Genomic DNA, 14,027 nt, shown 5'->3' with positions numbered 1-14,027 from the left:
GGGTTGGAGCATTGCAGGGCAGTGGACCCCTAGACCCAGGACGGGGTGATCCAGTTATATTGTGTGCAAGTAAAAAGAGCTCTACAGTACTATTAGGTCTATGATTTGAATTACAGAGAAGCATTTTACTCCTACTGTTGGCTTAAAATCAAACAATGATGATGATGTTATAAAATGCAGGTCAACATTGTCCAATCTGATATTTTGGTTAGACTCAGGCCACAATAAATTAAATTGTTAACAATATACCATATTACTTCTTACTAGTCATACATTTATTGCTTTAGAAATAAAGCATGCTCAGCAAAAAAAATTAAATGTTAGTGTGTTTTGTTGGTGTCATTTTTTCCACTAAAATTTGTTTTGGCTGGTAAAAAAAAAACGAGTGGCTGATGTATTTTTTAATCTACCTGCCACATTGGCTGATGGACAGAAAAGTACAATTCACAAACGCAAGAAATGCTTGCACTGTGGAGCCCTGACCTCCGTTGACTAGTCAAATAGAAATTGTACCCGCCAATGCCAAAATCTACCTGCATGTGGGCATTACATTTAGGCTCTGAACATATTCTATTCTTATTAACAATAAAAGTGACCCCAAAATGTCCAGAAGAGTCAAATTAGATTGTTTAGAAATGCAGGAAATTAGGTTTGGATGCCCAAAAAATTCTGACTGGGGATCCCTAAACACCCCGCCAGGTTATGTCCCCCTACCACTTCTAAAGCCAAAGTTGCGCCCCTGATTACAGCTGACTAATATAACAGCAGCAGCATATACTGGAGGAAACCTTGATTTGATTCTGCTATACTTAAAAATGATTTCATACTGCTGTATGCACACAACCTTTGTGATGACTAATGCCACAACAAATTAAGTCATTCCTGCATTGGTCATTATTGAATGAGAGAACACAGTTAAGTCAAGGAGCAAGGAATTTATTTTAAGTGTCTTTATTGGTTCGCTAATCAGCAATAGACACCACAATACGCTTCCGGGACCCAGTGACCAAACAGGTTCCTGCACGCTGTGAAGCAATCCACTCTTGGTGTTGATGTGGTGGAAACTGAAATGGCTGTGGGCTTGGCCACTGAATTGTTCTGTGTGAACAAATAAAAGAGAAACATTAGAATAATACAATTCAAGTGTGGCGCACAATACTTCAAGGAAACGTCTAAGAATTTTCAAATATAACATTTCTGCTAACTCAAACACTTGTGGCACTTACATGAATAATGCATGAGATTTATCTTCCTCTTGGGAGACATTTTAGGGATTGGGGAATCCTTAGGCTCTATCTCACTGTTCTGCAGCAAAGAGAAAACAAAAAAACTAAGTTGAGTAAAAATCATATCAGCTGCTTTAAGTTATTTTCTAGTCTCACTATCAACACACAAAGCATAACTATCAATACATTGTCCTAGATGTGCTAAAGCTCACTTGTCTACAGTACAGTTGTGGCCAAAAGTTTTGAGAATGACACAAATATGAATTTTCAAAGTCTGCTGCCTCGGTTTATATGGTGGCAATTTGCATATACTCCAGAATGTTATGAAGAGTGATCAGATGAATTGCAATTAATTGCAAAGTTCCTCTTTGCCATGCAAATGAACTGAATCCCCCCAAAAAACTATTCCGCTGCATTTCAGCCCTGCCACAAAAGCACCAGCTGACATGTCAGTGATTCTCTCGTCAACACTTACACCTGTGTTAACGAGGACAAGGATGGAGAGCACTCTGTCATGCTGATTGAGTTTGAATAACAGACTGGAAGCTTCAAAAGGAGGATGGTGCTTGGAATCATTGTTCTTCCTCTGTCAACCATGGTTACCTGCAAGGAAACACATGCCATCATCATTGCTTTGTACAAAAAGGGCTTCACAGGCAAGGATATTGCTGCCAGTAAGATTGCACCTAAATCAACCATTTATTGGATCATCAAGAACTTCAAGGAGAGCGGTGCAATTGTTGTGAAGAAGGCTTCAGGGTGCCCAAGAAAGTACAGCAAGCGGCAGGACCATCTCCTAAAGTTGATTCAGCTGCGGGATTGGTGCACCACCAGTACAGAGATTGCTCAGGAATGGCAGCAGGCAGGTGTGAGTGCATCTGCACGCACAGTGAGGCGAAGGCTTTTGGAAGATGGCCTGGTGTCAAGAAGGGCAGCAAATAAGCCATTTCTCTCCAGGAAAAACATCAGGGACAGACTGGAATTCTGCAAAAGGTACAGGGATCGGACTGCTGAGGACTGGGGTAAAGTAATTTTCTCTGATGAATCCCCTTTCCGATTGTTTGGGACATATGGAAAAAAGCTTGTCCGGAGAAGACAAGGTGAGCGCTACCATCAGTCCTGTGTCATGCCAACAGTAAAGCATCCTGAGACCATTCATGTGTGGGGTTGCTTCTCAGCCAAGGGAGTGGGCTCACTCACAATTTTGCTTAAGAACACAGCCATGAATAAAGAATGGTACCAACACATCCTCCGAGAGCAACTTCTCCCAACCATCCAGGAACAGTTTGGTGACGAACAATGCCTTTTCCAGCATGATGGAGCACCTTGCCATTAGGCAAAAGTGATAACTAAGTGGCTCGGTGAACAAAACATTGATATTTTGGGTCCATGGCCAGAACTCACCAGACCTTAAACCCATTGAGAATTTGTGGTCAATCCTCAAGAGGCGGGTGGACAAACAAAAACCCACAGATTCTGACAAACCTCAAGCATTGATTATGCAATAATGGGTTGCCATCAGTCAGGATGTGGCCCAGACGTTAATTGACAGCATGCCAGGCCGGATTGCAGAGGTCTTGAAAAAGAAGGGTCAACACTGCAAATATTGACTCTTTGCATCAACTTCATGTAATTGTCAATAAAAGCCTTTGACAATTATTAAATGCTTATAATTGTACTTCAGTATTCCATAGTAACACCTGACAAAAATATCTAAAGACACTTAAGCAGCAAACTTTGTGGAAATTAATGTGTCATTCTCAACTTTTGGCCTCGACTGTACATAGCTTCAACAAACAGCAGTTCCCATGCACCCTTGCTTTATTGAAGTCAAAGCTAAGCATCTGGTCATTAAATAAAAATCTAATCAAATTTTATTTGTCACATACACATGGTTAGCAGATGTTAATGCGAGTGTAGCGAAATGCTTGTGCTTCTAGTTCCGACAATGCAGTAATAACCAACAAGTAATCTAACTAACAATTCCTAAACTGCTGTCTTATACACAGTGTAAGGGGATAAAGAATATGTACATAAGGATATATGAATGAGTGATGGTACAGAACAGCATAGGCAAGATACAGTAGATGGTATCGAGTACAGTATATACATATGAGATGAGTATGTAAACAAAGTGGCATAGTTAAAGTGGCTAGTGATACATGTATTTCATAAGGATGCAGTCGATGATATAGAGTACAGTATATACGTATGCATATGAGATGAATAATGTAGGGTAAGTAACATTATATAAGGTAGCATTGTTTAAAGTGGCTAGTGATATATTTACATCATTTCCCATCAATTCCCATTATTAAAGTGGCTGGAGTTGAGTCAGTGTCAGTGTGTTGGCAGCAGCCACTCAATGTTAGTGGTGGCTGTTTAACAGTCTGATGGCCTTGAGATAGAAGCTGTTTTTCAGTCTCTCGGTCCCAGCTTTGATGCACCTGTACTAACCTCGCCTTCTGGATGATAGCGGGGTGATCAGGCAGTGGCTCGGGTGGTTGATGTCCTTAAGGATCTTTATGGCCTTCCTGTAACATCGGGTGGTGTAGGTGTCCTGGAGGGCAGGTAGTTTGCCCCCGGTGATGCGTTGTGCAGACCTCACTACCCTCTGGAGAGCCTTACGGTTGAGGGCGGAGCAGTTGCCGTACCAGGCGGTGATACAGCCCGCCAGGATGCTCTCGATTGTGCATCTGTAGAAGTTTGTGAGTGCTTTTGGTGACAAGCCGAATTTCTTCAGCCTCCTGAGGTTGAAGAGGCGCTGCTGCGCCTTCTTCACGATGCTGTCTGTGTGAGTGGACCAATTCAGTTTGTCTGTGATGTGTATGCCGAGGAACTTAAAACTTGCTACTCTCTCCACTACTGTTCCATCGATGTGGATAGGGGGGTGTTCCCTCTGCTGTTTCCTGAAGTCCACAATCATCTCCTTAGTTTTGTTGACGTTGAGTGTGAGGTTATTTTCCTGACACCACACTCCGAGGGCCCTCACCTCCTCCCTGTAGGCCGTCTCGTCGTTGTTGGTAATCAAGCCTACTACTGTTGTGTCGTCCGCAAACTTGATGATTGAGTTGGAGGAGTGCGTGGCCACGTAGTCGTGGGTGAACAGGGAGTACAGGAGAGGGCTCAGAACGCACCCTTGTGGGGCCCCAGTGTTGAGGATCAGCGGGGAGGAGATGTTGTTACCTACCCTCACCACCTGGGGGCGGCCCGTCAGGAAGTCCAGTACCCAGTTGCACAGGGCGGGGTCGAGACCCAGGGTCTCGAGCTTGATGACGAGCTTGGAGGGTACTATGGTGTTGAATGCCGAGCTGTAGTCGATGAACAGCATTCTCACATAGGTATTCCTCTTGTCCAGATGGGTTAGGGCAGTGTGCAGTGTGGTTGAGATTGCATCGTCTGTGGACCTATTTGAGCGGTAAGCAAATTGGAGTGGGTCTAGGGTGTCAGGTAGGGTGGAGGTGATATGGTCCTTGACTAGTCTCTCAAAGCACTTCATGATGACGGAAGTGAGTGCTACGGGGCGGTAGTCGTTTAGCTCAGTTACCTTAGCTTTCTTGGGAACAGGAACAATGGTGGCCCTCTTGAAGCATGTGGGAACAGCAGACTGGTATAGGGATTGATTGAATATGTCCGTAAACACACCAGCCAGCTGGTCTGCGCATGCTCTGAGGGCGCGGCTGGGGATGCCGTCTGGGCCTGCAGCCTTGCGAGGGTTAACACGCTTAAATGTTTTACTCACCTCGGCTGCAGTGAAGGAGAGACCGCATTTTTCCGTTGCAGGCAGTGTCAGTGGCACTGTATTGTCCTCAAAGCGGGCAAAAAAGTTATTTAGTCTGCCTGGGAGCAAGACATCCTTGTCCGTGACTGGACTAATTCATTACAAGAATTCTACAAGGGTAGTTTTCAGAACAAACAAAATATTGTAGAAAGAACTGGCATGATGAGTGGCTTGATGATGATGATGCAGTTCTCCAAACCCCATCCAGAACACCACTTGTGTACCAAGTTCTCTTTGGCATATGGACGGTGGGAGTTTGGTCTGTTTTAAGTTCTCTTGTCAGGAATACAGTCACCATAACGCAGTTGAAATGCCTGGTGCTTCTTTAGAGTGGGAGGGAGACTGCTAAATAACAATGTTCCATTTCAACTGTAAGCAATGATGTTCCAAATTGAGTAGACATTTAGTTTGGGAGAGTGTAAAGTGGGGCAAAAAAGTATTTAGTCAGCCACCAATTGTGCAGTTTCTCCCACTTAAAAAGATGAGAGGCCTGTAATTTTCATCATAGGTACACTTCAACTATGACAGACAAAATGAGAGAAAAAAATCCAGAAAATCACATTGTAGGATTTTTAATGAATTTATTTGCAAATTATGGTGGAAAATAAGTATTTGGTCAATAACAAAAGTTTCTCAATACTTTGTTATATACCCTTTGTTGGCAGAGGTCAAATGTTTTCTGTAAATCTTCACAAGGTTTTCATACACTGTTGCTGGTATTTTGGCCCATTCCTCCATGCTGATCTTCTCTAGAGCAGTGATGTTTTGGGCCTGTTGCTGGGCAACACGGACTTTCAACTCCCTCCAAAGATTTTCTATGGGGTTGAGATCTGGAGACTGGCTAGGCCACTCCAAGACCTTGAAATTCTTCTTACGAAGCCACTCCTTCATTGCCCGGGCGGTGTGTTTGGGATCATTGTCATGCTGAAAGACCCAGCCATGTTTCATCTTCAAATGCCCTTGCTGATGGAAGGAGGTTTTCACTCAATCTCACGATACATGGCCCCATTCATTCTTTCCTTTGCACGGATCAGTCGTCCTGGTCTCTTTGCAGAAAAACAGCCCCAAAGCATGATGTTTCCACCCCCATGCTTCACAGTAGGTATGGTGTTCTTTGGATGCAACCCAGCATTCTTTGTCCTCCAAACATGACGAGTTGAGTTTTTACCAAAAAGTTATATTTTGGTTTCATCTGACCATATGACATTCTCCCAATCTTCTTCTGGATCATCCAAACGCTCTCTAGCAAACTTCAGATAGGCCTGGACATGTACTGGCTTAAGCAGGGAGACACGTCTGGCACTGCAGGATTTGAGTCCTGGGCGGCGTAGTGTGTTACTGATGGTAGGCTTTGCTACTTTGGTCCCAGCTCTCTGCAGGTCATTCACTAGTTCCCCCCGTGTGGTTCTGGGATTTTTGTTCACCGTCTTTGTGATCATTTTGACCCCACGGGGTGAGGTCTTGTGTGGAGCCCCAGATCGAGGGAGATTATCAGTGGTGTTGTATGTCTTCCATTTCCTATTAATTGCTCCCACAGTTGATTTCTTCAAACCAAGCTGCTTACCTATTGCAGATTCAGTCTTCCCAGCCTGGTGCAGTCTACAATTTTATTTCTGGTGTCCTTTGACAGCTCTTTGGTCTTGGCCATAGTGGAGTTTGGAGTGTGACTGTTTGAGGTTGTGGACAGGTATCTTTTATACTGATAACAAGTTCAAACAGGTGCCATTAATACAGGTAACGAGTGGAGGACAGAGGAGCCTCTTAAAGAAGAAGTTACAGGTCTGTGAGAGCCAGAAATATTGCTTGTTTGTAGGTGACCAAATACATTTCACACAAAAGTATGTTCATCTCTAGGAGACAGAATGCGTCTCCTTCCTGAGTGGTATGACAGCTGCATGGTCCCATGGTGTTTATACTTGCGTGCTATTGTTTGTACAGATGAACGTGGTACCTTCAGGCTTTTGGAAATTGCTCCAAAGGATGAACCAGACTTGTGGAGGTCTACAATTTAATTTATTGGCTGATTTCTTTTGATTTCCCCATGATGTCAAGCAAAGAGGCACTGAGTTTGAAGGTAGGCCTTGAAGGTACACCTGCAGGTACACCTCCAACTGACTCAAATGATGTCAATTAGCCTATCAGAAGCTTCTAAATCCATGACATCATTTTCTGGAATTTTCCAAGCTGTTTAAAGGCACAGTCAACTTCGTGTACGTAAACTTCTGACTCCCTGGAATTGTGATACAGTGAAATAATCTGTCTGTAAACAGTTGTTGGAAAAATGACTTGTGTCATGCATGAAGTAGATGTCCTAACTGACTTGCCAAAACTACAGTTTGTTAACAAGAAATTTGTGGAGTGGTTGAAAAGCGAGTTTTAATGACTCCAACCTAAGTATGTAAACTACCGACTTCAACTGTAAATTGAAATACATTTACCAAATGATATAATTACTCCTATCTCTATAAATAAATTAAATAATTGAAAATACTACACCAGCATAATTTAGCCATGTAGAATCAATAGCTTTTTAAAAATGCTGCAGATTGTGTTTTGTCACATAATGAGCGCACAGGCCTAGTCTACAGTCGGGAGTCCCGCAATTGGGCAGTCCACACGGCAAATATAAAATAGCCGGATAGTTTAGTTGTGGCTGTCAATGAACAGCAGGCAGCAGGTCGAAGGTATTTTGCAATATTTTAAAATACAATTGGGGAAAAGTCTGAATAGGTGAATGCCACTGGCAAGTTGGTGGACTAGGATTTCCTCATAGGCCTAAAATCTGTGTACCCACTCTTTTCATTTGCCTATGCTATTGATTGCATTTAAGACATGGGTCCTTTGTTTTGTTGATCTCAGTATGTTAATGTCGGAGTAGCTTGTCATTCTTGTCATTTGCTTGGAATAAAAATATATTATTGTGTCATGTAAAATGACGTAGAATTGCAGGAAATTTTAGAAAAGGCCTTTTTTCCTCTGACCCTGGTCTTCAGGACTGAGCCCCAAACGTTATGAAACTCGGGTGATGGCCCAGATCCAGAGCATTCCAAACATGCTCAGTGGGTGACATGTCTGATGAGTATACAGGCCATGGATGAACTGGGATATTTTCAGCTACCAGGAATTGTGTACAGATCCTTGCGACATGGGGCTGTGCATTATCATGTTGAAACATGAGGTGATGATGGCAAATTAATGGCACAATAATGGGCCCCAGGATCTCAATTTTAGCATGTAAATCTTGGTGGGGCAAACTCCCCATTTTTTTTATTTTTTTATGCATGCCAGCAAAGCCACTACACAACACTAAACAATACATTAATTGCACTATAACAGTGACAAACGGTGCCCACAAACTGTTAGGGCCTACATAAACCTGTCCCAATAGCAGAGTTTTCTTTTCAGCACCATCAGTGGACTCTTGTCTGGCAGCGAAACAGTTCATTCAGCCTAATTTACTGCCTTTAAAAAAAACATAGCTGATATGGCCGACTAAACAAATGTGGTTTCTACTGACAATTGACATGTACAAACTATGGCATACAGGGACGACGAGCGTAATAAGAGGCAATCCGTATTGATTAAGACATTAATGAGCGAGCTCAGACAGACGTAGTCAATAACTATTTATTCAATGACCTTTAAATGGTGTCAGACCAAGGCTCTGCATCGGTCCTCGTGCCCTTAGACCTTAGTGCTGCTTTTGACACCATCAATCACCACGTTCATTTGGAGAGATTGGAAACCCTAATTGGTCTACATGGAAATGTTCTGGCATGATTTAGATATGTCGGAACAATATCAGTTCATCTCTGTGGATGGTTTGTCCTCTGACAACTCAATTGTAAGTGTCAGTGTTCCTCAAGGTTCCATTTTAGGACCACTATTGTTTTTACTATAAATTTTACCTCTTGGTGATAACATTGTTTCCGAATGACAACTTTCACTGCTATGCGGACGATACACAGCTGTACATTTAGATTCAATATGGTGAAGCCCCAAAATTGCCCTCTCTGGAAGCCTGTGTTTCAGACATAAGGAGGTGGATGGCAGCAAAAAATGTTTTACTTTTAAATTCTGACAAAACAGAGATGCTAGTTCTAGGTCTCAAGAAACAATATTGATCTTCTGTTGGATCTGACAATCTTGATGGTTGTACAGTCATCTCAAATAAAACAGAGAAGGACCTCGGCGTTACTCTGGACCCTGATCTCTCTTTTGACGAACATATCAAGAATATTTCAAGTATAGCTTTTCGTAACATTGCAAAAATCAGAAACGTTTTGTCCAAAAATGTAGAAAAGCTAATCCGTGCTTTTGTAACTTCTAGATTAGACTACTGCAATGCTCTACTTTCTGGCTACCTGGATAAACACGGCTGCTAGAATCTTGACTAGAACCAAAAAAATAAACTTTGTCATATTACTTCAGTGCTAGCCTCTCCTATCCACACTGATGTCTAGGTTTTACTGCTAACCTACAAAGCATTATACATGGGCTTGCTCCTATGTATCTCTCCGATTTTAGACCTACCGTACATACCTACACATACGCTACGGTCACAAGACACAGGCCTCCTTATTGTCCCTAGAATTTCTAAGCAAACAGCTTGAGGCAGGGCTTTCTCCTATAGAGCTCAATTTTTATGGAGTGGTCTGCCTACCCATGTGAGAGACGCAGACTCGGTCTCGTCCTTTGTCTTTATTGAACTAATCTCTACAGTAGGTCCTATGATTACGTGTAGTCTGGCCCAGGGGTACGAAGGTGAACGGAAAGGCACTGGAGCGACGAACCGCCCTTGCTGTCTCTGCCTGGCTGGATCCCCCTTCTCCACTGGGATTGTCTGCCTCTGACCCTATTACGGGGGCTGAGTAATTGGCTTACTAGTTCTCTTACATGCTGTCCCTAGGAGGGAAAGTCACTTGAGTGGGTTAAGTCACTGACGTGATCTTACTGTCCGGGATGGCACCTCCTCGGGTTCGTACCGTGGGGAAATTTTTGTGGGCTATACTCAGCCTTGTCTCAGGGTAGTAAGTTGGTGGTTTGCAGGTATCCCTCTAGTGGTGTGGGGGCTGTGCCTTGGCAAAGTGGGTGGGGTTATATCCTGCCTGGTTGGTCCTACCCGAGGGTATCGTCCCGACCCCTTCTGTCTCAGCCTCATGTATCTATGCTGCAATAGTTTGTGTGGGGGGCTGGGGTCAGTCTTATCTGGTGTAATTCTCCTGTCTTATCCGGTGTCCTGTGTGAATTTGAGTATGCTCCCTCTAATTCTCTCTCTCCCTCCTCCCAGAGGACCTGAGCCCTAGGACCATGCCTCAGGACTACCTGGCCTGATGACTCCTTGCTGTCTCCAGTCCACCTGGTCATGCTGCTGCTCCAGTTTCAACTGTTCTGCCTGCAGCTATGGAACCCTGACCTGTTCACTGGATGTGCTACCTTGTCCCAGCCCCACAGTTTTCAACGCTCTCTCTCTCTAACGTACCTGTTGTCTCGAACTCTGAATGCTCGGCTATGAAAAGCCAACTGACATTTACTCCTGAGGTGCTGACCTGTTGCACCCTCTACAACCACTGTGCTTATTATTATTTGACACTGCTGGTCATCTATGAACATTTGAACATCTTGGCTGGGTTTCTGTAGAGCACTTTGACATTGGCAGATGTAAAAAGGGCTTTATAAATAAATTTGATTTATTGGTTCATACTTTTGAAATGTACAGTGACAGAATTCAGAACATGGGCCGTTCTTACAGTATTCTCCTAGTACACCAAGTCAGAACTCTAGGACAAATAAAGGGGGCATATAAGCAAACAAGCTTTTACAATATTGGTTGATTACATTTTTCTCTAAAACAGGCTATAGGCTACATGTGCACCACCAAGTCAGAACAGTGTGTTAAGTTATGAGGGGGAAAGGGACCAAATGATTAGGATGCGGAATATGGGCTACTAACTAGAGGTGGACCGATTTAATCGGCATGGCTGATTACTTAGGGCCGATTTCAAGTTATAACAACAATTGGTAATCTGCATTTTTGGATGCTGATTACATTGCATTCCACGAGGAAACTGCGTGGCAGGCTGACCACATGTTACGCGAGTGCAGCAAGGAGCCAAGGGAAGTTTTGAGCTAGCATAGAACTTATAAAAAACAACTAGTGATTATGTGAAGATTGATTAACTGCACATGGTTGATGATATTACTAGGTTAACTAGCTTGTCCTGCCTTGCATATAATCAATGCGGTGCCTGTTGATTATCATCGAATCACAGCCTACTTCGCCAAACGGGTGATGATTTAAGAAAAGCACAATTGTTGCACGACTGTTCCTAACCATAAACATCAATGCCTTTCTTAAAATCAATACACTGAAGTGTATTTTTTTAACCTGCATATATAGTTAAACGAAATTCATTTTAGCAGGCAATATTCACTATGGAAATTGTGTAATTTCTCTTGAGTTCATTGCATGCAGAGTCAGGGTATATGCAACAGTTTGGGCCGCCTAGCTCGTTGCGAACTCATTTGCCAGAATTTTACATAATTATGACATAACATTGAGAGTTGTGCAATGTAACAACAATATTTAGTCTTACGGTTGCCACCCATTCGATAAAATACCAAATAGTTCCGTATTTCACTGAAAGAACAAACATTTTATTTATTTATATTTGACCATATTAATGAACTAAGGCTCGTATTTCTGTGTATTTACTATAAATAAATCTATGATTTAATATTTGATAGAGCAGTCTGACTGAGCGGTGGTAGGCAGCAGCAGACTCGCAAGCATTCATTCAAACAGCACTTACCTGCATTTGCCAGCAGCTCTTCGCAATGCTTGAAGCACAGCGCTGTTTATGACTTCAAGCTTATCAACTCCCGAGATTAGGCTGGCAATACTATAGTGCCTATAAGAACATCCAAGAGTCAAAGGTATATGAAATACAAATGGTATAGAGAGAAATAGTCATAATTACTACAACCTAAAACTTCTTAACTAGGAATATTGAAAACTCATGTTCAAAGGAACCACCAACTTTCATATGTTCTCATGTTCTGAGCAAGGAACTTAAACGTTAGCTTTTTTACGTGGCACATATGTGTTTTTGCATTATTTAAATCAAATTGAACATGTTTCATTATTTGAGACTAAATTGATTTTATGTATTACATTAAGTTAAAATAAGTGTTCATTCAGTATTGTAATTGTCATTATTACAAATATATAAAAATCGGCCGACTAATGGATATCAGCTTTTTTTGGGGTCCTCCAAGTATCGGTATTGAAAAAAACTATAAATCGTCGACCTCTACTAACAGCTTACTACACAACATACACTTAGTATTACTTTCTTAGCTACAGTATACATATCTCCTGGCATATTACATAATTTATGCAGCAGCATACGATAGATTTTTTGGACTCACCTTGTTATGCTGGGCTCACTTGAACAGGAAGGTGGCACGGTGGTTCTTGTGGGAAAATTTTGTCATCAAAGTCTGGCATTCTCTGGATTCATGGTGCTTTCAAGACAACTAGGAACTCAAGTTTGAATCAAGGCGTCAGTGGTCGTCAGGTCGGAGCTCTAGAAAGAAGTCAGAGTCCCAGATTTGGAATTCCGAGTTGGATGACCGTTCAAAAGTGGTCTTGAACTCTCCGAAGTCTGAGATTTCCCAGTTACAAGTTTCCATTTGTTTTGAATGCGGCAGAAGTAACGCTAGATTGACAGCATGGCCAATGTGGTTGCATGTGAATGTTTATCCTTTTAAGTTTGGAAAAGAGACCCGTAAACCCTGACTTGGACTAAACACCCACTCCACTGAATAGCAGGCTAGTGATTGCTCTGCGATGCTTTCAGTTAGCCACTTATTCCTTCCAAACAACTTATTGTTGAATTTACGATTTCCAATTTGCCGATGAGCACCGACACATTTCTATCATGAATTGTTCTTCATATGACAAGGTTTGAAAATGATTTACCAGTAGATTGTCGACTTGATTCATGATGACTGCTTGTCTAGCTAAGATTTTGAAAGTATGATGTTGACATGATCACTCCAGACAAAGCTACGGTGGATATGTGATTTGATTTCAAAACAGGGAACACATTTTAGTTTTTTGCTCACAACAGCCCCACCATTTTATCCCTGAATTTTATTTAACTAGGCAAGTCAGTTAAGAACAAATTCTTAGTTACAATGACGACCTACCTACAGGGTCGGTCCCTGTAGCAAATTAGGACGAGGTGCCTTGCTCACGGACAGGAATTTCACATTTTCGGCTCGGGTATTCAAAACAGCGACCTCTCGGTTACTGGCCCAACGCTCTAAGCGTTAGGCTACCTGCCGCCCAAATGAATGACGGATCGTCACGGTATCTCTTCATTCAAATTGCCATCGATAAAATGCAATTGTGTTCGTTATCTGTAGCTTATGCTTGCCCATGCCATAACCCCACCGCCACCATGGGACACGCTGTTAACACTGCCATCTGCCCGGTAGTTGAAATCGCCATTCATCTATGAACTGCACACTTATCCAGCGTGCCAGTGACCATTGAAGGTAGGTATTTGCCAGTTGAAGTTGGTTCTGCCCACTATGATTAATTTTCTCCCATTGGAAACGACAGGCTGTAATCTATCTTGGGTTATTTTTTATTATTGAAAGGGTGTATAAACTGTGATGGAGTGGAGTTTAATCTGCTACTTGACCAAACCAGCCATAAAATGATGAAGTCAGCCTAGGTCATCGAGTGTCGCTCTTGAAAATTCCACCCTGCAACCTCTTCCCCTTGGAAACATTCCGCTTGTTCTTGAGGGTCAGTTTGCTACAGGCACTGCGCATATTCTATGCTCTTTCCACAGCAGTTAGGGCGGTGGGGTGATTCGTAAGTCTTTCCAAAATAGAGTGCACATTATGTGGTTTACAAACAAAGTTTATTTTCAATACACTGGAGTTGTTAAAAAGTAGACATTGTTTTGGACGAGTTTACTGTTTATTGGCAAGCAATCCGTACA

At 42.5% G+C, this 14,027-nt stretch overlaps 1 long non-coding RNA gene across 1 annotated transcript; it reads right to left on the bottom strand.

The window, feature by feature from the left end:
* Window positions 1–963: 963 nt before the first annotated feature.
* LOC135508303 (uncharacterized) lies at window positions 964–13,991 on the bottom strand. The gene is made up of 4 exons (XR_010450779.1): window positions 12,439–13,991; window positions 11,820–11,918; window positions 1,227–1,305; window positions 964–1,098 (listed from the first exon to the last, which is right to left on the bottom strand). It is a non-coding gene; the product is annotated as an uncharacterized LOC135508303 (long non-coding RNA).
* Between the last annotated feature and the right edge of the window lie 36 nt (window positions 13,992–14,027).

Source organism: Oncorhynchus masou, chromosome 21 (assembly GCF_036934945.1).
Source record: "Oncorhynchus masou masou isolate Uvic2021 chromosome 21, UVic_Omas_1.1, whole genome shotgun sequence".
NCBI lineage: Eukaryota > Metazoa > Chordata > Actinopteri > Salmoniformes > Salmonidae > Oncorhynchus > Oncorhynchus masou.
Note: the sequence above shows the minus strand (reverse complement) of the source record. Positions and strands in the feature narration are given on the sequence as shown.